Consider the following 25,317-nt stretch of genomic DNA (forward strand, 5'->3'; position numbering starts at 1 on the left):
CTTTTTCTTTGGACGTGATCATTAGTTGGTTGTTTCATTACTACAGCATAATCTTGTGTATCGTCCTCATTTCCTCGTTCCATATAAAAAAAAATCATCACGTGATACCAAATTCTATGCCTTTTTTTCAATGTTCCAATATATTTATCCTAGTAAGTTATATGCTTGTCGGAACCTAATTATTTCATGCATATCGAATAGTTTCCTTTAGTCTATATTTAGCTATCGATTTCAATTCCAGTTAGAGAGAATTTAGAATATGGATATAGCTTGAATGCCTCATTCACCTCTCAACTCTCAATATTATTGATGATTGTGGTGGAGTTTCAAGCAAAATTACCAGCCTGTTGTTGAGCCCACATTTCATTTCTCCTTGTGTTAGTAGTACTTGTGGTCTTCCTTTGTTGTAGATGGCAATATTGTCTAAAACTATTACATTCACAACAAAAACATTGAATTCGTGGTGCTGGGCATCGATAGAATAAATGTAGATTATACCAAGCCTGACTGACATTAACTGGTTTTATTTATGTCTACTATTTTCTGATCCATAGCTGATTTGATGGTTACTTACTTACCTTGGTGCATGGCCCGTTATGGATAATTCATTTCACCAACTAATTTATCGTTCTGCTAGAAAAAAGGATTTTAGTTTGCCAAAAGCTCTATTGTTTTGTTAATCGCTGTTGTTATGGTAAAGTCTGGTAACAGTTTCTTGATTGTCAATTCACTCAGGATTCCACATACAATTTGATTGCGTAAAGAAACGTTAAAAAATATTCACAAGCAAACTTATTTACTTGATTCTTTAAAGCAAGGATGTAATCCTGGCTTTCTCTAACTAATTTTCATTGATGCAACGAATTCTCCCAGTATTACGTACATTTGTCATCCTATAACTGAAATTAGTATACTGTTTGTTTTTATGTTGGAATATTATTTGCTGTACAATAGTGTTCAAACCTCTTTAGTTCAATAGTTGCATCACAATCATTTTAATCAAACGTTTAAAACAATGCACTCTCGTGCATTGCTACGCCATTTTATTAGTCAGTTTATTATTGTCACCTAGTTAATGATATGAGGAAATGGAAGAGTGTTAATGGTGCATTAAACACACAACAGACCACATGAGTATTTCTTCAATATTACAATGGAAGATAAATCTTGTGTACCAAATCTGTGCAACTACAAAAGATATGATCGATACATTATACTTCATACAATTCGTAAACAGGTCGTTATCACACCACCACACACATGCACTTCTTTTAATTATTTAGCCTTAACCTAGACTCAGTTTCTTCATATTATCATGATCTGCAAATAGTTTCTTGCAATGTAATGGGAGATCAATAAAGACCACTAAACGAATGTTAGATTAGGTAAAGTACTGATAGCTTAAATATACTTCATTGTTACACAAATTTCTCTTAAAATTAGTTGTTAGAGAAGTTTGTTATATATTACAAATTAATGTTTGTGGTGTTAATCTACACAGCTACATTAATTATTTGGATCAACAAATTTTGACGTTAATTCACAAAATATTTAAAGTTATAATGCGCATCTACAGGAAATAATTTGGAAGTGCTCACAATTAACAAGCTACAGTAGACAAACTACAGTAGAGTGAGAAAGATTAAAATCAACTTGGTAACAATTTATGTTTCAAAATATTCTGTGCGTACGCAGGACTTTTGATAGTAATTAATATTACAGTTATATTTCATTATGTGGAATCAGTTTATCTCAAAGTCAATATTTTAAAACAAGTAGCAGTGAGTGATAGTAGATATCTACCACTTCCGGTTTTAGTAGACATGTTACAGTGGAGACAGAATATGTTCTTGTAACACTTTATTGATTGCAGAAAACCGGTTCTCGCTATCTATTACCATTTTTAGTTTATAGCGATGATCGTTGAAAACCAGATGCGGTTACTTTTGTGATGCCAGTTTGAATAGGGGGTTAAGAGAAAAAATAGCACATATTCTTAGGACACTAAACAAATTCCAAAGAAACACTTCTCACTATCTCTTATCGTTTCTCGTCTATGTTACATCAATATAGAAATCGGAAGTTGTAGTAGATTTCTGTCACCTTTGATTTTAGCTGAGAGTCAAGGATGGAAATGAAATGTATTCTTGGGACGTTTAATTGATTGCAGCAAATCGCCTCTCGTTACCTATTACCCCTTTTTGCCCTAGAGTGAGCAATGTATAAAAAAAGGAAAGGGCTTATATATCACCTCCATTAACGAATTCGATTTGGTTGAAATTATGATAATCCTTGAAGTAGTTCTTCAGACTTTTTATCTCCAAGGCGGACAAACGGACACACAAATGAAGTAAATATGTAAACGAGTTTTAAAAAAATCAACATATTCATTTGTTAGAATGATTTCTTTTACATGTTCGATTACAAAGATGTGTATTGCGTATATTGGCACAATTTTACCTTTATAACATTACCAAGAAGGATAACGTAAGAGTGTGCTCACGCTTGAGACAGACTCGTATGGTCTTCACGCAATGCGCAAATAAGACTGTGCACTTTCTTGACTTCGGCAATGAGCACTTGACATAATGTAATGAGCACCATCGTTCAAACTCCTTTACCCTCTAGGTTTGCCCAGCTATTCAGCTTACTGAAGTTGGATGAAGCTCTGAGCCAGATTGGAATTAGTGTAGAACAAAATAATAACGAAAATTGAAGTTATCAATTCATATATAGAACGAGATGAATGAAGGCAGGTTAGTTTAGAGAGATCAGATCAGAACTACATGTGAAACTCCATTGCCCAGTAATAACACATAGGTGCAAGATGAATCAGTTAACTTGTGTGACATAATTTATACGTAAAATCAGTCATTCAGAAGAGTATATTACAAGTACCAAGCAATAAATAGTGGTGTTGATACAACTCAATTTTAGGACAGGCCAGTTTTACCACCATAACTTTCACTTTAGCAAGTTATTTCAACATCAAGTATCCGGACACAAAGCCAATGTTGAAGAGTGTGAAAATAACATCAGGGTGATGCTAAAGAATTAGATGAAGGAATGCGGAAGAAAAACTGTCACGATGTTCTTTCAATATATAGTATTCTGTACTGTTAATTACACCCCAGCTAATTTAGTGAACGCAAGTCACTGTGATGCTAATGTTGATAGGCTGAGATGAACCGCATTCAGAAGCTTCCAGCGTGAAAAGCTTTGAAACACAGCCTCTGTTATCGAGGCGAGCCTACCTCTGGCCGAGGCTGGGCACAAAATATAGCGATCTTCATTGCTACTACGTCTAGGAAATAATATTTTACGAAAATAATTTAGCGAGCGTATGAATGTTTTGAAAAGTTATATTAGCAGAACTGCTGCTACATGTTTTTGATGAAACACTTGTCTCAGAAGTCAGTGTATTTTGAACTCATACAGGCTGTTCAAAATAGGCCTAAGTCAAGAACATTTGGCACCGCTTTTGATTAATTTTGTTGGTCATTTGCCGATGTTTTTATTTTATTCAAGAAGCGTGGTTGACAAATCACAAGCTTGAAGTTCACTGTGTTCCCGTTTTTGTAAATATAGTTGTTTAGTAAGCGTACATTATGATCCAAAAGTCCCATTACAAACATGTACAGGACGAGACACCCTGTATTCTAACAGTGAAACAAATTACATCATGTCGCTGGACTGGTTTGTACCTTAACTGCAGCATGAAGGGCTTACCAATTAGATTTGGTTTCATCAAGATTAAATACCAGCCCATTATTCGGTTGCCATGAGAGAATTTCTGATCGAAGTGTCTGATAACAGAAAAATTGAAAGTGGTTTTCCACAATTACCAGCCCCTTTGGACTGACATCCCTCAAAGCTTGATCCTTCATCGTGGGATAATGTTGTGGAGCTACATGAAACAACAGGTTGGCAGTACGCGTTACCATAGAGTTAACGAACTGAAAATAGCTGTTCAGAGTGCATTGCCAATAATCACTTTCTTAATGTTGCGTAGAATTTCAGAACGTACTTGTAAGTATATAATAAATATTTCTTAGAAAATAATAGTTTCCCACATGGCTATTCTGATTAAATCACTATTTTGTTTCTAATCACATTAAATATTTATCTAATTCATAACTTTACCTCATCGCAAAATACATAAATACAAAGGGATGTATACAAAATAGCATACTAGTGGGTTTCTAAAATAACTCGATATTACTAGTCACAATGTCACGTAGTTGACTTAGCCACACTTAGTGGCATACCTTAAAAATATGTATTTGTTTACCGCACCTTACGTATGAAAAGACTTTAAAAATACAGCAGCATATCTCACTACATTTCATATTTTGATATTTCATAGTCCATATTCCTAGTATGAGAGTCGATGGTTAGATTTCGGCTACGTGGTGTTGTGGCGGACAACATCATGTCCATGCAGTTTCTCGTTGTTCTCCGGTTTTCTTCCACATTATCATGCTATAAAAACTGTTTCATCATCATTCACTTTCTAATCTTCTATCTCCTTTGACCTGAAATACTTAATCGCTTCATATAAAACTAGAAATTTCACTTAATTTTATTTTTTGTATTGCAGAATAGTATAATTATTAAATCAAGTTGTTGAATAAAGCATGTTACTATATTCTATAAGAGCTGAACCCAGAGAAAAGTTTCAGTGGGTATGTTTAATTAAAATTCTATAATATTATCAATGTTTAACATGAAAAAAAAAAGATTGTTCAAAGATACGTTCAAATCGATAGGTCTTAATTAGCTGAACATAATGATATTGATCGGTGTAAATTCTGATGAGTAGTTTCCAAAAAATAGGAGAAAAATTATTGTTTAATGTAAATCTAAAGAGATTGACGCTGTAAGATAACCACGCCATCTATTAAGATGAAACTGAACTGAAGTGTGCCTTCATCAAGCTTTAAGTTACGATATTAGCAAGAAGACAGCGTACAATATGAATAATGTTATAACTCAAACTTTATGATTAACTATTAAATTTTAATTTTTGTTTTACTAAAATACTTTCCAATGACGATACCGTATATCAGTCGATAGATTACATCGAACTGAACAAAATGACGTGTTTGAAGGTAAATTCGAAAAGATAGTCGTCGAACAAATCAAGAAAAACTAATTTTTATAGTATGTCGTTCGTCCTTGACAGACATGCTCCTAATACTGACACGTACACTATGAACCGTGACACACATAACCCTAACAGTAAAACGGATACTATATGTAACTGCATAAATTAATAGATTTGAAACTTGCTGAGAATGTCGTTTTACTTGGTGTAAATTTGAAAATTTTTTTGTAGAGGTCTCTTTTACAACATATCCTATAATACGTCTTTCAATACTGTAAAGCTGTTTTTTTTTTCTATTTGCTAAATAACGAATCAGAACTAACGGATGCTGCCGCGGAAATACTTGAAATGTTTGGTGCAAGGAGAGCCAGAACGATCGCATTATAACAACTCAGAGCACAATTTTAACTGTAGGTGTCCTACATACACCCGCTGGTGTCTGTCATAAATACACATTAATTTATTTTGTTTTCATTGCACACCAATGTACACTCATGTTCAAAATGATTGTCACATGCCTATAACTGTCTTCTTGTAAGAATATAATTTGATAATGATTTTACAGGATACCTTTAATACTGATACTATGTGTAAAATCGGGAAATATATATATTTGTGGTAAATTTCATAGGGAAAGAATCATAAACACGAAAATTAGAATGAGTGAAACAAAATGTTGCTAAATGGACAAGAAAGTTTTATTTTCGTTTTATTGTTCTTATTTAGTGCTGCTCTTTTGTCATGAAATTTGCCACTTACATGTCTTTGCCAATTATACACATACTAACATTAAAAGTAATACCAGGCGAATTCGTTATCAAATTATATTCCTACAACAACATATTTATAGACATGCGACAATAATTTTGGACATGAGTGTACCTCACCTCTTCTATTTAAATAGGAAATGTCCTGAAAGAGACTATGAAAACAGAGGTGTGGAAAACTTAAAATGTATTTCTTTGTTTTCTTTCTCAATATCATTGAAAACATGTATTCGAGAAATTAAATTGATCAATACTTAAAATATGCTAAATAGAAATAAAGTTGGGTTGACGGACATAAGGGTAAGAGATAGTGCATCTACTACTGACGATTTCAAATATTGTTCGTAGGCGATGCCAAAACAGCTTCCCTCTCCTACAGCATTCACGGAAGGAAACAACTGAGCAGAAAGGTGGGTTGTCCGTTCATCTTAGCGGTCAATTTGTCACGTATTTAGAATGCATAAAAAGTTGCATCTCGTTCACGGTTTTTCGAACCTCATAGGATTGACACGTAGTGATTGGTTCTCGCTGTTTTAGTGCAGGAAGCGAAACACAATTTAATGATCCCTTTAATTCGTTAGAAAAACTGCTATTTTTTTACACTGACGCACAGAAGGCATCATGAACGGGAGAGTAACAGATTTAAGTTGTAGATTATTTTGAGAAAGTTTGCATAATAAATTATGCATTGAATATGGTATGCGTTTACCGTCGGTAAACGCAATTAACGTAGGGAAATCGCCACTGGTCACACCACTGTAACAGTTGAAGCATTTCACTGAATAACGCTGTGTGGCAGTTTTCATTGAAATTGTGGGAAAAAAACAAAGAAAACTATACTATGCTTGTATCTACAGTTACGCTTCGCTCAGAGTTTGTCAGTATACTAATGTCATATCTAGGGCAATGGAGAAACTAGCCTTTCAGTATATGCCAACCAGCATTACAAGAGTTCCGAGCTGCTAAGGGAATCTGAAGCGATGAAATGTGTCGAGTGGTAAAGACTGCGTTACTCAGTCAAATTCTGAAGTGCCGCGACATACAGAAGTGGAAGCGCTATAAATCAGTTTTGAAACCGGAAATAGTAGTAAATTACAACCACTTCCGATTTTGGTAGAAGGTTGCAGGCTGTGATTGTATGTTCTCTTGACACTCTGAATCATTTGCAGAAAACCGTTCATCGCTATATATTACCATTTTGTTCTATGGCGAAAATGTTGAAACCGGAAATGATTTATTTAAACCACTTCTGGTTAAAATAGAGAGTTAACAAAGTTGATGGAACCTATTCTTGGGATGCTAAATCAATTACGGGAAACTATATCTCGATATCTCTTACCGTTTTTGCTTTATGAAAATCAGCAATGAAACCAGAGGTAGTAGTCAATTTCAACCCCTTTGGGTTTTGGTAGTGTGTTCGGAATAGTCATGCCACATTGCCTTAAGACGCTGAATCGTTTGCAAACAAACAGCTTCTCGCTATCTATTACCGTTTTTGTTTTATGGCGATAAATGTTGAAACTGGAAATTACTGATTTCAGCCACTTCTGTTTTGAATAGAGTGCTAATAGGGAAGAAGAAACTGATTCTAATAATTTATGGGAGTTAGTTCTGTGCTGAATTATGTGTAGTGTGACGATTATGTATTTATTGCTTTTAACTTTTATGGAATTTTAAGTGAAGTATGGATGCTTTTTGAAGAAAGGAGTAACTTATAGGGGACATGGGCCAACTGAACCTCTAAGGTTTCCACTGTTCGTGGCAGATTCATATAATTCAATACTAACATGAACCTAGAAATGAAGCACGGAATATCTTTACTCATCTCCTTTCCCAAACTATCTCTTAAATGAAATGAAAGCACGATCTGGGCTAATGTTTGAGTAAAATATCTACTATTAAAGCCCCCAGAAATAGTATATCTTTCATAAAGCTTTACGTTGCTTCCTCTCTTATTTAACTAGTGAAACACTGAATGTGTCCATAATGTCATTTTCATAAGAACTGAAAATAATATAAGGTGCTGCTGCTGCTCCATCAACTGAATAAAATATATTTCCAGAAAATGAAGCATGAAGAGCCTTAATATGATTCCTACTTCAGTAATACACCAACTGGGAACTCTAGTACTAATAAAAACTTTTAAGACTATAAATTCAAGGGGAGTTCAAATTTAAAGTTATATTTTTCTAGGAGGATCCAATTTCTACGGAGAACTAAATGCTAATGCTTGTGTTCCCTGGGAAAGTTGTTAAGGCGGCGGTAATTTGAAGTTTACATGTTTTGATTCTTCAATGATTTTTTTCTAAGATATTTAAATAAAAGCTTTATGAGATCTTTTAGCATGGTTTCTAGGTTTGGCAGGCATAAGTAGAATTGAAATAATTAATTTGAGTAGCCACAAATATGTCCACCCATGTTTGTGTGGGTGTATTTACCTTGACAACTAACAATGGCGCAGACTAGAAAGAAAATACATACTAAAACGGGAAAGAGGAAGATGACATTGGAAGGATCCAGAAGCGAAATGACAGAGACAGCAAAGTTCCACACGGGACGTTGAAAAGATATTAAAGGAGGACAGAAAATTGTCTAGGCAGTGAGGAAATCCAAATTTAAAAAAAAATTGATAAGGAGAGAGGTAAGATTCAACGAGTGACGAGAATAGGCAAAGAAGTTGATGACATCCTAAGAAGTTAAATGAACGGCAAGATATGGATGGACTCCAAGGTTGAGCAGGCCAATGTTTCTCAATAAATGAAATTTGATAGTTTTCTTCGTTCAAAAATTACGTAATATTCAACTACGATTAAAATATAAATATATATCAGGTTGTCTAAAAAGTATTGAGCTTATTTAGTCAAAATCGAGAATACATTTAGTATGATTTGGAAATAATATTATGAAACCATATATACTATTTTGTTCCATGATCGTTGCCATTATTCCGCCAACAGTATACGCCCGTCGCTACAGAATTTTTATGATTTCTGGTCAAAAGTTTGTGACACAAAGTTTTCACAGGGCTATTTTTGAACTATCTTAACTCCATTCAGAAAGTTCTGTAGAGACTTAAACAAATAATACTTTGACGGAACTATGTTCGCGCTATACGACAGATGCATTAAAATCTCACAGATAACATCTCTCAATTTCTCACAGATTCTTAAATATGTTTGCGATCTGGTGTTGTCAGTGTGTTATTCGACACCTCTTCTGTTGACCAGTTCCGGTCGTTTCTTTCGAATTGCTAATGGTACTCGTGCTAAATATAAACAGTACAAGTCAGAGTCTGTCCTTCTACTCAGTAGCAGCAGCTCGTAATACAATATGCCTTCTTGATTCCATCAAACACACAGCCTAACGTTTCTGGGCATCCGTGTGGACTTTGCTACAGACTGCGGTGCTTCTCCCTGCTTTGACCCCAGTGTTTCTCACGGGTTGTAGATTATCCACTTTTCATCACTCGTGATCAACCACTTCAGAAATGGTTTGAGTTCGTTACGTTTCAGTAAACATTTGCAGATAGAAATTCAATCGAGTAAATGTTTATGAATAAATCTTCTTTCTATAGTCAGCTTTTTCCAAATTGTTTAACATTGTTTGGTAATGGATGTTCAGGTCATTAGTAATATCATGGCGGCTTACATACCTGTCTTGCTCAACCTTTGCAAGAATATTATGCGAGGGTATTTTGGACATAGAAATGTCCACAACGAAAACGGCTGAACCAACTTTTGGCGGTTGCTTCTGATAACACATTATTCTCATGAACAACACAAATTTCTTCACAGGCCTGCGCAGTGTTCGCGCTTTTATCTAAATAAAATTGTAAAATGTAGTGCAGTTTTGAGGGAACATAGTTCTCACATATTCACGGCACAATACTTTATCTGATTACAAAAATTCCAACACTTTATGCAAATTTGCTAACTTCAACTGTTAGCAGTGAAATGACGTTTCGCCTGATCCGCTGGGACTTACACTCTCAGGCTTGGGACACTAACGCCATCTCGTGCACAAAAGTATCAATACTTGTAGACTACCTGGTGTATCTATGAAATAAATACTACGAATACAGGTAATTGGCTACTTGTTGTAGGCTGAAATGAATAATTGTTTCTAAAATTTTACTGTTGTAATGGATATGAGTAGTGTGATTATCATATGCGCTTTTGGCGCGGGATCTGGGTTCGATTCCCACCCGAAGCTCATGTGGTTCGGATTCCACGTTCAGGTGTAAGTCTAAAATTTACGTATTATATTATATAGTCGCTGCTTAAAGGGACGCTCAACTCAAATCAAACCAAATCGAAGCACACATAAGATGTTTAACTTTTTTTTATCATTAGTCTTGAAACTATAACAAAACGAATTAAATCGCCAATGAATAGGCTGTTTTCTGATCCCAGTTCGAAAATATTACATTAAAAGAAAAGTAATATGTGAGTCAACACACGTAGTGTAACCCTTCATAGTTTAACTTCCATCGTTCTGAAAATATTTATTTGTATGGCATTACAAATTCGTCTCTTCATGCTTATAACATTATTTCTTTCAATTGTATGAAACTCCTTTTTATTCAACTACTCAAGTTGTCAATATTAGTCTTTATCTTTCTAGTTAGAACTTGTTTTGTTCTTCAAATAGTTGATATCATTGTTTATTTTCTTCTTTTTGTATGGTTCATGTTTACACTCGGTGGTTGTCTAAGTGACACTTTAATTATCAAAATGTAAACTTGAAATATGTAGAATAAGAGGAAGAGAAAATGCCTCCTGGAGTACATTTGTTTATATATATATATATATTCATGTACAAAGAAGAGAAATTCTTTCTATTTGCAAATGTAGGAATTATTTATTCTACCCTCTTGAGTTTCCAAAACAGCAAGTTGATATGGAACATCCTTTTCTTTGTTCACTGATCGTTAGTTTGAAACAACTTCTTGTCAGCAAGAACTGCTTCAATGCTTTAAGTGTACTCAGACTGCCGGAAGAGATAAAATGCTTGTAGTTGATCAATATTAGAAGAGAAAAGATGTTGAATTTGCTTAAAATCGAGTGTTGTTCAAACCAATTTTTGTAGGGTTCCAATAGTAGATGGTCGCGGGACTACTCGGGGCCATTAAAGGAGATTAAGATCCATCAGCTCTAAGTGTAAGAAAGTATACACCCCATGTCAAATTTAAAACAATAGTAACATCTAAGCATTTCAGAATTGATTTTATCATAGTGAAATATACTTGTTTAGAAAGTATGTAACTGAGTATTGTAGAGTACATTATAGGATTCAAACGCTCTCTAACTTTGCAATCTTTGTAAATTAAATTTAGTTTACAATAATATTACAGCTTACTTCTTATATTTGTCCTACCAAACAGCCTACTTGCTATGTTTGGAAGTTCATTCGGATGGAGTCACACTTCAATTTTCTTTCATGTTGTCCAAATTTTAAGTGCAATTTAAGTAAACAAAAAAAAAAAAAAAAGGTAAAATGTGTGATACTGGTGATAAAATGTGGTAATAAAACATAACACCAAAATACTATCCACTTTGTTACCTGGGGCTCTAATAACATAATTCCTGAAGAAACTGAAAGATTTGTTTGTTATTTAGCAAATGAAAGGTTTGGATAATCACTGATTAATAATACAACCATCATCATTCGTACCTCAGCCAACTGCGTTCTTGATTCAAGCTGTGGTGTTCTATAACACAGGGTACATCTTAAAAGAAGACTGTAACACTGTTAATTTCTGTACTCCTTCCTTCATCCACGTAGTTCTTTAACACCGCCGCGTAGTTATTTTCAGACTGCAAAATTATCTCCATCATTTAATTTAACAGCACTTAACACCAGCTCTGTGTTACACCGGTAACCTTGGCCCGTGCTAATCGGAACATTGAAATCATGATGTTCAAATAACAGGCTTATAATTATGCTGAGACCACTGGTCTGTATGTTAACATTCAGTTACATTAACACCACTAAAATGCTATGTCATTGCCTTTTCATTCTTTACACAACCAAGAGATTTCTCAACTAGCCCTTCAACAGCGTGAAGTCCGGTATCTAGCAGAGCCCTGCACGGGCCGGGCGCGCCCGGTGCCCGGCCCGACCCGTTTCAAGTAAATATCAAACTGGACCGGGCCCTAACCGGGCCGGGCACATTTCGGGCCGAGCACATATCGGCCCGATACTCTGAAAGACGGTTCGGAAACTAATGTTGTCAGCCTATTTGTTTTTTTAATGTCCTCCACTACCTCTATTTTTGCCGTGTTTGTACGGTCTTACTGTCAGCCTATGTTAACCGTAATGTGTTTGGAAAACTGACTCTTTATTCAAGACTTTGATGTACTGGTAATACTATTACTATTACTACTTCTACTACTACTATTACTACTTCTACTATTACTACTACGACCACTGCTAATACTACTACAAGTGCTACGACTTCGCGTCAGAGTTGACATGTCTGGTGGTACCGAATTTACCTTCTAAGTACAGAATAAAATTGAGAAATGCTAGTTATTATGGCCGGTCTGCGTAGAATGTGAACCGATGCTTGATCTACGACGGAGAATAGTGGCTCAATAGAAAAAACACTCACATCTGGTGCTAGAGGTCGTAGGATCAATCCCTGCTCATGCTATGTGAGCTTTGTTGTGGACAAACATCGTGTGCATGGGAGTTTCTGGGGTGGTCCCGCTTCCTCCCACTGTTTTCTTTCCACCAATTCATCCCATCATCATCCATTCAGCCTGAGCCGTAGTTACCTAAAGAACGTATGGTAAAGTCAAGTACTTGACCTAGTAAGTAGAATTTGGTACGCTACCATTGGACCACGGAGGGCAAAACCATAAACTGGCGTGCTCATAAGATCAGTGCAATTTGTAGTAATGTTCAATTAGCAAGGCAAATATCGAATGGTGTTACATGTTCATGTATTGTTTATAGTATGATGCTACAAATATAACAAAATATAATGATCAAATAAATCACCAAATCGCCAGGGTCGATTAGGTGTTCCTGGAACGGTGGCTCAGTGGTTGAGCGTTCACCTCTGGTGTAAGGGGGCCCTGGTTTGATCCGAGCTCTCGCCAAGTGAACTTTGTGGTGGACAAACACCGTGTGGGGGGTTCGCGGCGTTCTCCTGTTTCCTTCCACTTTATTTACTCCACTATTTCATTTATTTCTCACCATCGTCTCCTTTAGGCTAGTTGGCATAACTTGGAACCACCTACCAAGAAGAATAAACTAATGGATTGGGAAGATAGACATTCAGTCTCTGGTGAATTTGATGATGAAGTAGACATCTACCTCAACATGTCATCATGTGTAAGAGAACTAGATATACTGCAGTGGTGGAAGCAACAAGAACAAACATTACCAAAATTGTGTAAATTAACGCGTCAGTATCTCGTCATCCCTGCTTCTAGTGCGTCTACTGAAAGAGATTTTAGTACTCAGGAACGGAGAAATGCTCTAAAGCCTGAAACTGTTGAATGTGTTTCCGTGCTATTCGATGCGTACAAGGACATACAGTAAAGCGATGTTCATTTTGCACTATTGGTTTCTTAGGAAACCTTATATTTTCATTTTCTTAATATCAACTATCCCTTCTATTATATGTGATGTTAAGAGGCATTTTTGATAGCTGATATCTATACATTTTTCATTCAGGGGACTTTTGAGGTATTTTTTGATCAACAATGATATGTGTGGATTTTGTTTTGATTTACTACCTCGCATTCCGTCATATAGCTCTGTTATTTACTTGTTACGCACCGTTCCAGGAACACTTCATCGATCCTGGGGTCTGGGTGATTTATTTGATCATTGTTTTTTGTTATTATTATTGTAGCATCGAATTATAAAGAATACAGGAACATGTAATATGATTTGGAATCTGCCGTGCTAACTGAACATTACTACAAATTGCGCTAATCTTATGAACACGCCAGTTCATGGTTTCGGTCACCGTGGTCTAATGGTAGCGGAACAAATTCTAATTAGTAGGTCAAGGACTTGACTTTCTCATATGTTCTTTAGGCAATTACGGCTCAAGACGTATGGATGATGATGGATGAATTGGTAGAATGAAGACAGTGGACGAAAACGGGCTAATCCAAAAACTCCCACGCTCACGATGTTTGTCCACCACAAAGCTCACATAACACGAGGAGGGATCGATCCGACGAAATCTAGCACCAGATGTGAATGCATTCTACTGGCCAGACTACGCAGACTGGCCATAATAACTAGTATTACTTCGATTTTTTCTGTACTTAGATTGTAAAGTATGTACCACCAGACATGTCAACTCTGACGCTCGTAGCAGTTGTAGTAGAAGTAATAATAATAATAATAATAATAATAATAATAATAATAATAATAATAATAACAGTAGTAGTAGTAGTAGTAGTAATATGAGTAGTAGAAGTACAGTACTTTACAGTCTTGAATAAAGAGTTAATTTCCCAAATACCAGTGGCGGCGGTTGGACGTTAAAAGTGAGGGGGCAAGACATGATCTGAATATTTGTATATAAATGTTAGTTTTCCTGGTTGTTTCTAACATTTTGTTTGACGAAAGGTTGTATAACTAATAGGATACTATATTTTCAGTTAAAATACCGTATATCGTATATAATAGTTTATTAAGTAAATTGAGAAGAACAACGCAAGTAGATACTAGCCCTTTGTACCCTTAAACAACGAAAGTGTAAGAAGAGATTTGATTCATTGCTCATGAACATCTTAAAATTCTGTCTGGAAAATTGTGATCAGATTATTTAATAAATTTGCAAAACAAATAAATAGAAAGGATAATATTAATCATAGTAATGAATAATGATGCTTGTTTTGCAAAAGTTATATTGAAACTGAGGATTAATGAAAAACTTAATATTTAATTCCACACATGCTATTAAATGTATGTTATTACTCTTAGAAAATGAAAGACAGTAAATACTACAAGCATATGCTACGATATTTAAAGAAATATTTGCTTTTGCAACTTCTTGAAATATGTTCGTTGCCATTAGGTGCAGTTTTCACTTTCTTGGAACAAATCAAAACACAACAATACTTAGAATCAATCCACACTTCAGTTATACAAAATAAACTTAAAACCTAGAATTATGTTCAATTTACTAAATTTTATTGTATATACACTCGTACATCCTTAAACACAACACTTCACTCGTATATTACACTACAAAACAATGGAAAAGGTAGAAGTTGTTTCTTATCACGCTCTTTTTAATCGATATTCCTTACTTTAGAAAGAAGAAAAGACATTTTAGGAACTGTCAATTTTTGTGCAATTAAAGAATAACTTGTGAAGTAGGTCCTACTTTTTTGCATAATGTTCTTTCCAATAGTTTCAAAGCGGCTCACTAACATATCGAGCCCTTGTAAGAAGAAATGAAAGTATGCTGAAATTGTGCTCCAATAGGTTATTTTTTGGGGTTATTTTCTGTAGCGATTAAAACGCAATTACTGTAGCTTTCTTTACTCCACGGGAAGACAACAAATACGTATTCACGCAACAGCAAATATTATATGGCAGCATTTTTTCCTATTAATCAGTAACACATACAAAATCGTTACATTTCCAAATGAAACTATATACATTAATTGGTTACTTCAAAAAAGTGCGGGGGCAACTGCCCCCCTTTGGCCCCCCTAATCGCCGCCCATGCCAAACACATTACGATTAACACAGGCTGCCAACATTAGTTTCCGATCCGTCTTTCACAGTGTTCGGGCCGAGTCGGGCCGGCCCGGCTCGGCCCGATTTGTGCTCGGCCCGTTTCGGCCCGATTTGTGCCCGGTCCGTTTCGGCCCGGCTCGGCCCGAAATGTGCCCGGCCCGGTTAGAGCCCGGCTCGAGATTCGGGCCGGGCACGAATTCAGATCCATTCGGGTCGGGCCGGGCCGTCTTCGGGCCTGGGTTTGCAGGGCTCTGGTATCTAGTCTATGTAAGTCTTCTCTTCAACACTTAGACTATGAGGTCGGTTCTTTATGTATTATTTCCAATCTGGTTTAAAATTGATCCCGCTTGAAGACTAAATTTCTACCGTTATTCTTTATAGTAATCGTTACTCACTCGTGCTCTTTATGCTAAGAAGTAAAATTTCGAAAAGCAGTGTACTTATTATAAGCAGGTACTAATAGCAGCAACATAAAGAAGTAAACTAAAGTAAAATGAGAAATAAAAATGCTAAAACACAGAGACTTTTGATAGTATGGAGGAAAAAAAAAACATACTGTACATATAATTTCTTCATTCATGATAGACAAAACCATAGTACAAGTTAGCTTGTGTTTTTTCTTGTTAAGTATTTGTGTGTTTCATACCAGGATAGATTAAATATAATGCAGTTTTGTAAATGTCTATAGCTGTATTTAATGGAGGAAAAATGCCTTTTCCTAGTCTACTGTGGTTCGAAGATAAGTTATTTGCAAGAAAATTTGTTACGTATATAATACTTTTACTTGCTCTATACCACTTCGTTTAATACTTCGTTTTTCCTGGATTTATCTCCAAGGTTGTACCCCTATTCCTAAAACGACGAACGCATTAGTTAAGCTGTTTGTGAATTTTCTCATCCTTATTTAAAGGACCTCTGTGATAAATATCGAAAAAATAATTTCCCTTGTGAGAGTCGAACAAGAGCAGCCATCTTTTTTATGAGTCATGGATTTGTTCTGCGCAAAAAGGAACCACAGTTTTATATGAAGCCGAGTGAAATTTCAAGATTAGAGCACATTAAAATACGATGTCAATCAATGTAGTTTCGAAGTATGAAAATTCTTTATCCTTCCTTTATCAAAGCTCTGCCATTTTACGTTCTTTGGCAACGCTTTTGAAAAAAGATCGGAAAATAGAAACAAAACTTAGAACGAAGAAATACGGAGATATCGAATCACCGAATGGCTAACGTAATAGTCGTCCTCGTCGTCGTCGTAGTAGTAGTAGTAACAAAACAAGGAAGTGATTACAGATGATACACAAAAACATGACAAATGAAAGACTGTAGCTAAAATACTTGGTATCAAAAGTTTTATGAATTGACTTTCCCGCCCCCCTCTCAATAACATCAATAGATACAATGTTACAACTAAAATTAGATTATGGTGAACTACACAGGACAATGTTCAGGAAAAGGCCACATATACGTGTAAGTCAGAAAGATATCTTATTTGGAAGTTGTTGGGAATGCATCTCTAGGCTAAAGTTGTAAAAAAGGCAATTGTTTTTATATTAAATAAACATAAAGAGAGAGAGGGAATCATGGTGTGATGAAACGTGTAGTTGAAGAAAACAATCTATATATATAAAAGAGAACGTACAAATCCTTTGTGAACTCATCACGCTAATACGGCTGAACCGATTTCTTTCATTTTTGGGGGGTTGTTAGGATTTGGACCCTAGATGGTTTTTATCATATCACTTTAATTTTTAATTACCAGTGTCTTGAGATAATGGACCATTCAAGTCTCCATAGTTCATCATAGGTAAAAATAAACGTATGTATATGCAACCCGCATGACCACGTGACTCGGCGGGTTAACATAAATGACAGGCGCTTGCAATTTGAAAGCGAAAAAGTAAAAATTATCTAAGTAACAAAGTTTATTGCGTTCCGGGGTGACCGCAGCGAAGCGGGGTGAACGCTGCTAGTGGATAATAAACAAGAAAATGTGATTGAACCATCGAATGGTTAACTCAATACTAGTAGTAGCACTAGTAGTAACAAAATAAGGAAACATTTGTAGATTATCGCAAGCAGGTTTATTTCTAAGAGCAATTATCAAATAAAAGTAGTCCTGCTTTGCAATCGAGAGGCATCGGGTTTGAGCCCCATAGCTGGTCATTCTGACTGAAATTTGTTTAGAATTTTCTTGAGATGTATTAATGCCAAGATGGTATCTTGAAATATATATACTTTCCCCTACTTCTGTCCATTTTCTTTCCTATTGATTGTTATTGCTTATTGATTAATTCTAATATAAATTGTATCTGGAAGTTCGTTTAATAAACAATATTGGTAGAAAGAATCCTTAAGTCCTAGCCGAAACTTTATACACATACACATGTCAGGATTTAAAATAGAAGCAAGACTCTATATATTTGTCTTACAATATAAGTTTATTTTCACGATTATTGGAGGGCTACATATTAGCAACATACACCCCATTAACTAGTAACTTCTCACTTTACTACCTTACAAGAGTATAGACCTAAAGCACCCCCACTATTAATAGCAGCTGGTTTCTTCACGCTATAGCAATCTTGATTCTTATCCATAGAATATTGCAAGAAAAACAAAGACAAATGAAAGGTGTCTAACAATCAAGGCTGATGCTGTAGCTTTTAGCAAACTACACGGGATAATATGAAATACATTTTACAGTAAAATCAGAAGTATTGTACTAGTTTAATCACTATTCAGGTAAGTTCAGGAAGACTTTGTCTGCTTTTCCTTAACTGAAAATCTGTTTCTGTGTTAAAAGATGGGAAGAATATAATATTTTATATAAAATAAAACACTATCTAGAAGGATTTAAGAATTGAACAAATAACCACACAAGAGAAGATAGTGATGGAATGAGCTGCTGAAGAATGTATTGATTGGTAAATAAACAGTGAAATATGATCGAATCATCGAATGGTTAACGTAACAGTAGTAGTATTAGTAGTAATAAAACAAGGAAACGATTACAGATGATCCACAAACACATCCATCTGTAGGAGCAATAACAATCGCGTGGGAAATTTGATGTTATTTGTGAAGCTGATGTAAAACGGAGAGAGACGGAGACTTCACTATGTGGTTTTGGAGTTCATTGACTATGAAGTTAGTTGTGCTTATGTGCTTGGTCACTGCTACATTGCCTCGAAAATTTCAGCTCGCTGACTGTGAAATTTGATTTCGAACAGAGTGTCTCCACTCTATTCGCAGGAGGGTGTGTATGTGAGGGAGGTGGTTGACTCTAATAGAACACACAAACATAACACTAACACATACATACATCTACACACACATATATACGCATATCAGTCTCTCTCCCACGAAAAACAGTACTCCCATAACATGAATAATTCAGCCACGTATGCACTCAAGAGCCGTGATTAGCGAGGTATCAATGTCGTTGTTGCTGTAATGAAGGAGGGAGGGCGTTGGTGGTATCTTTTAGCTATGTAAACTATTTAGGTTACGTGGTTAGCATGCATAAGTTACGAGGGCTACCCTATCCTCCAAAAGCTGATTTACTATGTCTCTTCTCTAATGGAAGTTCTTCAAACAACGGATCCTGGAAGCTTAACACAAACTTAGTTCTTACAGAAATTGTCAACATTTTATTCAATCTATTATAGCATGTACAATCACTATCAAAAATATTTTACATACGTACTTGCAGCTGAAGTACCTAAGTCTTTGGAATAAAGTTCGAAATAGTCTATGGTGTTTCGAAATTTACCCTGAAATTCTGTATTTATAGCCATAACAATAATAATATTTCCTAAAGCAAACTTGCGCGAAGAACGCACTGTCGCTCAAAAAAGTACCATTTTTTTTGACATACTAAGCTACATCCATACACTAAACTTAAATTCTGAAATGAAATATTTTTAAATAGTACTACAAAATGGATATTAGTTTGTGTCTTTTCCTGGCCTATGTAATACGTTAAATCTTATAAGTAAGTGGGTCATTTAGTGTTGTCATCTAACCTCGCAGATTACGCTTATACTATATTACTGAAATTGCAATACAGAAAGATCATTTGTTTCAATATGAAGCCTAACTGGACACAGGGGAATAATAATAATAATCTTGGTGAACGGATAGATCATGAAAAACTGTGTTTAGTGTTGCGTTTATTACATGGGCTTCAATTCGATTAATCTTCACCATGCTGCATCTAAGTTTATTTGTATGAGGTTATGAGACCGTAGGCTATAGACGATTTAATTGTCCATCAGTGTACAGAAAAAGACGGGTTATTTCTTCAATTTACTGAAGTGTGAGCAGTAAAAAATATTCTTTTAGATAAGATATATCTTTCTTAATTGTCAGATGTATTATATGAGTTAATGGACTTTCATTCAGCAGCATTTTCAGACCTTATGTCGTTTCTACTTATTCGTAACGTTTCGTTTTTTTTTTTTTTTGACAAGAGTCTGAATTGAATTTTTTAAAAAAGAAGTTACAACCTTATTTTTCCTCTTTGCCAAAATTTTCTTTATTGCTTTTAGTTTTGTCTTTATGGTAGCAATTTGTAAGTTAATTTTCATTTCGCAATCTTAGTTCTAAAACATTCAACTTATTATCATTTGTTACTCAAAAGATAAAAGCATCTTATATTTTAGTTCTAGTTGAAAACTTGTTCGGAAGTAGTAAAAGAGACACAGTGAGTATACAGCTCAGCTATGATGAACAACTACTAATGGAATAGTTTCTTATAGTAAACACCAAAATCTATTTACAAGAGAAGAAAGCTAGCGCAATTTTATCTATAAAATAGAAACCAACATTGATCATCATCGTAAATATTGCCATCAATAAGAGACCATACATATAGAATGTTGCAAATATAGATCCTTCCATGCATTATAATATGCTAACTGCTTCGTTTTCATGTTTTCGCTAAACGCCAAACTAAAAAATCTGAGGTTTTACTATGGGGATAGCAGCGTTCACTAGTCTATTGAATAATACGTGAAAAATTCGTAACATAAATCACATACCTCCCAGTAATAGGCCAAGTGCATAATATATGCACATAGCGCTTAAAGTTTTAATACTACCTTTGGGTCAATCCAGGTCAAGTCAACCAATTATGATTGCATGACGTTTTTAATTTGTTTATTATTTTTCAATATTGAAACTTGCATAGTTGAAAACATACTTTTGTTAATGAGAAAAAACATATCTGCTAGACTACAGTATAATGCGTCGCATATGAATTTTTTTTTTTTTTTTTTGACATTTGTGCTTCTTCTATTATCTCAGAAACTGCTTAACTTGGAGACCTGAAACAAAAACTAGTGTACTGTACATAGAAAGTACTATGTTTTATGTTACATACATAATTTGTTTTCATCTTGTAAATTAACATCGTAATATTAACTTCAAATTCGAGCATTGAAACTTACAGCATTTTAATTCTCACACCAGTATCAGATAGTAAGAAACTTATTATCTAATACTAACATCCCCTGATTTATATTGTTCTAGAAAGCTTATGTATGAGTTTTGAAACCTGATATTTTTCGATGTTAATATTAGATAAGAAGTCTCCTACTAAAGGAGTTGAGTTGATTTTTCTATATCAGGTTTCAAAGCAAGAAGAATAAAAGTGCGAGCTTTTCATTAAACTACGATATTTGACTTCTTATATCTCAGATTAGGAAGGTAATAAAAATTTAGAAATTTTATGGTTTGAAAGGCCACAAGGGTAGAACAAGCAGGAAAAAAATTACAACTGATATTCAGTTCGTAAACAAGATATTCTACCTACAATATTGTAAAAATACAAATCAATTGGGGCCTTAAAATATCCAAATCTACGGCACAACTGATTACTGTAGTCTCTAGTATTCTAATACAAACATTTTAGTACACTACTAATTAATTTTAATAGTAAAACATTTGATATTCAAGTTTTAAAAATTAGTTTGTCTTTATAAATAAATTTATAGTACCTTAAGTCTGACTTTTGAAATAATGAATATTTTTTACAGCCTTTAAAATAGCAAAGCACTTGTAAAATGGAAATAGGAAAAATGTTATTACGTTAATACCATTCTCAATCTTTTTAGATGAATGAGAGAGAGCCGTTGTATGGGCAGATCAGTCAAACAGTTTTTATCTAAGCTGGTTCAAACTAATACTGCATCATTTCTAGTCAAGTGTGATTAAGTAATCTTTGGGGTTAAGGAAAATAATTTATTTTAGTGATGAATAATCAGCTAAATATTCAGTTCTTCCTGTAAAACCAGAAAAAATTTTGTTTATGTTTGTAATTATAAAAGTAAATTCGGACTTGAAGCAAAATGATTTTTTTTTTGTGTCAACTCATGTAAAAATTCTTGTGACTGTATTAGAGAGACAACTAAAAGAGTAGTCACCAAGGCCAATTCACAGTTCCCACACACTGACCAAATTTTATCACGTCAAGAATATGCATTTTGTGCCAAAGGTATCAAGGCATTCATTATTATGATTGTAAGTATGAATGAGAACTGGGAAAAGTTTGAAACTAGAGTGAAAGGAAGGTTTACAAAGGCAAAGAAAAGAGCTAGACACAGAGTGATTCCGATTTAAAAAATACCATTAGATGTTACAAAATACCAATGTGTGTAGATTATCAAGACTTGTTAAGAACAGAAGCAACTATGGAAAATCTAATTCTTACTGCGAATGACTATCTAGCCTGTTTTCACAATGACAAGTGGCGTCTGGGTGTTGTTCAGAATGTCAGTAGCAAAAAGAGTGGTATCTATGTAAAGTTTTCCTATCCTGTAAGACATAAAAATATCGTTCCTAGTTATCAAGTGATGATACAGTGAGGGTGCCTTTAATAAACATTTTAAGAAAATTCTCTTCACTAGAGCTGACAGCAGCAATTGGACGTTTTTATAGCATATCCGAACATTTGTGCAATGAAATTTCACAACTGATATTACAATAAAATCACTTATACTGATCCCATCAAAAACTATTTTTAAAAGGAAACTTAGGCAAAACTAAGGAGTATTAACTTTCAAAATACATATCATTAAATAATTATGACATTGAATCTGTGTCGTAATTACAATATATATTGCAGTGTATGTTATTACGAATGTAAGAGTTAAAACGTTATATTATTAATTCACACGATCATTTCTTACTTTTAAATGTTGATTTTTTTCAAGCACGTAATTTAATATCTAAATAATGTAATTCTTATTTTTATAATATTTTAGATTGGTTTTTGAGAGCATAAATGATATTTTCTGCTTTTATGACTGTTGGGCATTTTGTAGTTGGTATATCTTGTCTACCAGTTGATTATCAGTGTTGTAATTTTCCTGCTTGCTCTACTTCTATGAATCTTCAAACAGTAAAATTTCTAATTTTTTAAATTATCTTCCCCATCTCAGATATAAGAAGTCAAAATTCGTATTTTTTATGTACTTTTGATTTTGCATAGAAAATAAAGGAAAACAATATGTCTTCCAATTTCGTATTTAAACTCTGGAACCATGTGAAGCACAGGTGTTCATATCAGAACATATTTCTTTTCTTCACAGTAAAATAGTAGTGCGAAAATTGAAATTTTGTAAGTTTCAATGCTCGAATTTGAAGCTAATGTTCATGTACAAGATGGGAAAATATAACATAAAATGTAATTTCTTTTGTGTACAATACACTGCTTTTTGTTTCACGTCTGTAAATAGTTTTTGAGTAGTTGATTTTGAGTTTAAAGTCCCGTTCAGCAGCGAGGCTATATGAGACGTGGACTTACTGATTAATGTGGAATCCAAACCACCTGAGCTTCCACCGGGAATCGAACCCGGGTATTCCACGCCAAAGGCGCGTACGCTAACCGCTTAGCCACGGAGAAGCTCTAATTAGTTTTTGAGATATTACAAAAATCATAATCAAAATACGCAATAAAAATAAAAATTAAAAATAAAAATTCGCATGAGACACATTCAAATCTAACCTAGCAGATATAGATAAAAATATATAAATATTTTTTAAAAATTCGGAACATATGTAAATTTTAATATTAATCAAACAAGATAGATAACTATTACATTAAAATTGGGTGATTTGATATGGAATGACCCCTTTATAATATTATTCAAGAAGTGAAATCTTGCCAGTTGACATATTCGAGTGATCTACTACACGAGGATGCCGGTCTCAAGACTATCACTGCTGAGGGCATTGATGTTACATCTTCATCATTCATTTCTCATAGTCTCCACTAGTCTATTATCGGATGTCAAACTCAAAATATAAATCTTATTTTTTTCTGATAACTTTGTATTCTGCTATCCCCTCTATTACATCCATAATAAGACAATTTCTTCTTTACCAGGTGATCGAAAAGTCGTAGAACATTTTCGTAGTTGGATATGCGTGGTTGTAAGGATGTTGAACAACATGCAAATGATCGTATTGCATTAGTCGAATGACCGTTTTCTATAGATAGCTTTAGTCCTTAATCCTACAAATGTAAGATGGTTGAATGCGGGGACCATTCAACGATATCTCTGTCACCAATCTAAACCGAGGAAGTTATCAGAATTTCAATGATATACTGCACAAGTATAACATTGGGAGCACAATCAAACACGAATCGTTGATTTCAGGTGTTGAAGGTGTTTAATGCCACCATTAGTCGATTCTTTAACATTCTGATGTATCACTACGTTACAGTTCATCAGCCCTGATAGAAAATAGGCTGGTAACCAGACCATAATAGTAGTGAGCGTTACTGGATGTGACAATCAAAGTGGTTCTCAAGAGATCGTTTAGGGAATGTTTTTGCCTGTTCAGTTCATCATTTAGAAAGAAATTTCCTTCATCTGAGAATATCCTTAAGGGAAAATCCTTAACAGGGTCGTCAATTTTTGTTTCAGAAATACAGACACGTTATCGCCCTGCAATATGAATTTGTCGTATGAAATTCCTCTCCCTTTAAGATATACTGAGTGGAAGGCAGGAAAATATTTAATTTTCTCGACACTGAATTTTGAAATAAGTGCTGTTCGCAAAGACAACCTATCTGTGACATTCTGGTACTTATCCAAAATGTTTAATTTTTAAATTACTCTAAATGGCTATGGTGTTGATTGATAGTAGTTAATGTATATTGAACTCAAGAGTGATATCTCGACTAAGTTCAAGCAATATCGTTTCTATGTAACCTAGAACTTAAGATCTATCTTTTTTTTTCTTTTATGGGACTTTTCGGCCATTCTGTGATGCACTAAAATTTTTCTTCGTTACTTTAAAACTATGACGTCTATTGTTCATCTCTTCTATTTTAAAATTTAATCATCTGTTTTCTTTCTACCATGTTATTTTCCAGTTAAGTTTCTTCATTATTGTCCGTACCCACACTTCGAAATACTCCCAACCCTTTTCCATCGTTCTTTTCTGATATACACTGCCGGTCAAAAATTTTCAGACAGATCAATAAACAGTGCAATATTAAAGTTGTGCCTGTAATACAGTATAATTTTGACAAAAACACTTGGTAATATACAAACAGAATGGTAGTTTTAACATCAGAATAATATAATTACGTTACTTAGCAAGAAAAATTAGCAAATTCTTTAAATGTTCTTCTCGTCAAAGAAGCCGCCCTACGCTGCTATCACACGTTTCACCAATCTGGGCATCCGATTTACAAGTTTCTGCAGA

The 25,317-nt window shown here is 34.5% G+C and overlaps 1 protein-coding gene across 1 annotated transcript in view; it reads right to left on the reverse strand.

Moving 5' to 3' along the window:
- The window catches only part of LOC145677726 (uncharacterized), a 448,147-nt gene that overhangs the window by 322,739 nt on the left and 100,091 nt on the right, over window positions 1-25,317 (reverse strand). The window lies entirely within an intron of this gene.

The sequence above is a fragment of the Thermobia domestica genome, chromosome 2 (assembly GCF_964235325.1).
Source record: "Thermobia domestica chromosome 2, izTheDome1.hap1.1, whole genome shotgun sequence".
In the NCBI taxonomy this organism is placed as follows: Eukaryota; Metazoa; Arthropoda; class Insecta; order Zygentoma; family Lepismatidae; genus Thermobia; species Thermobia domestica.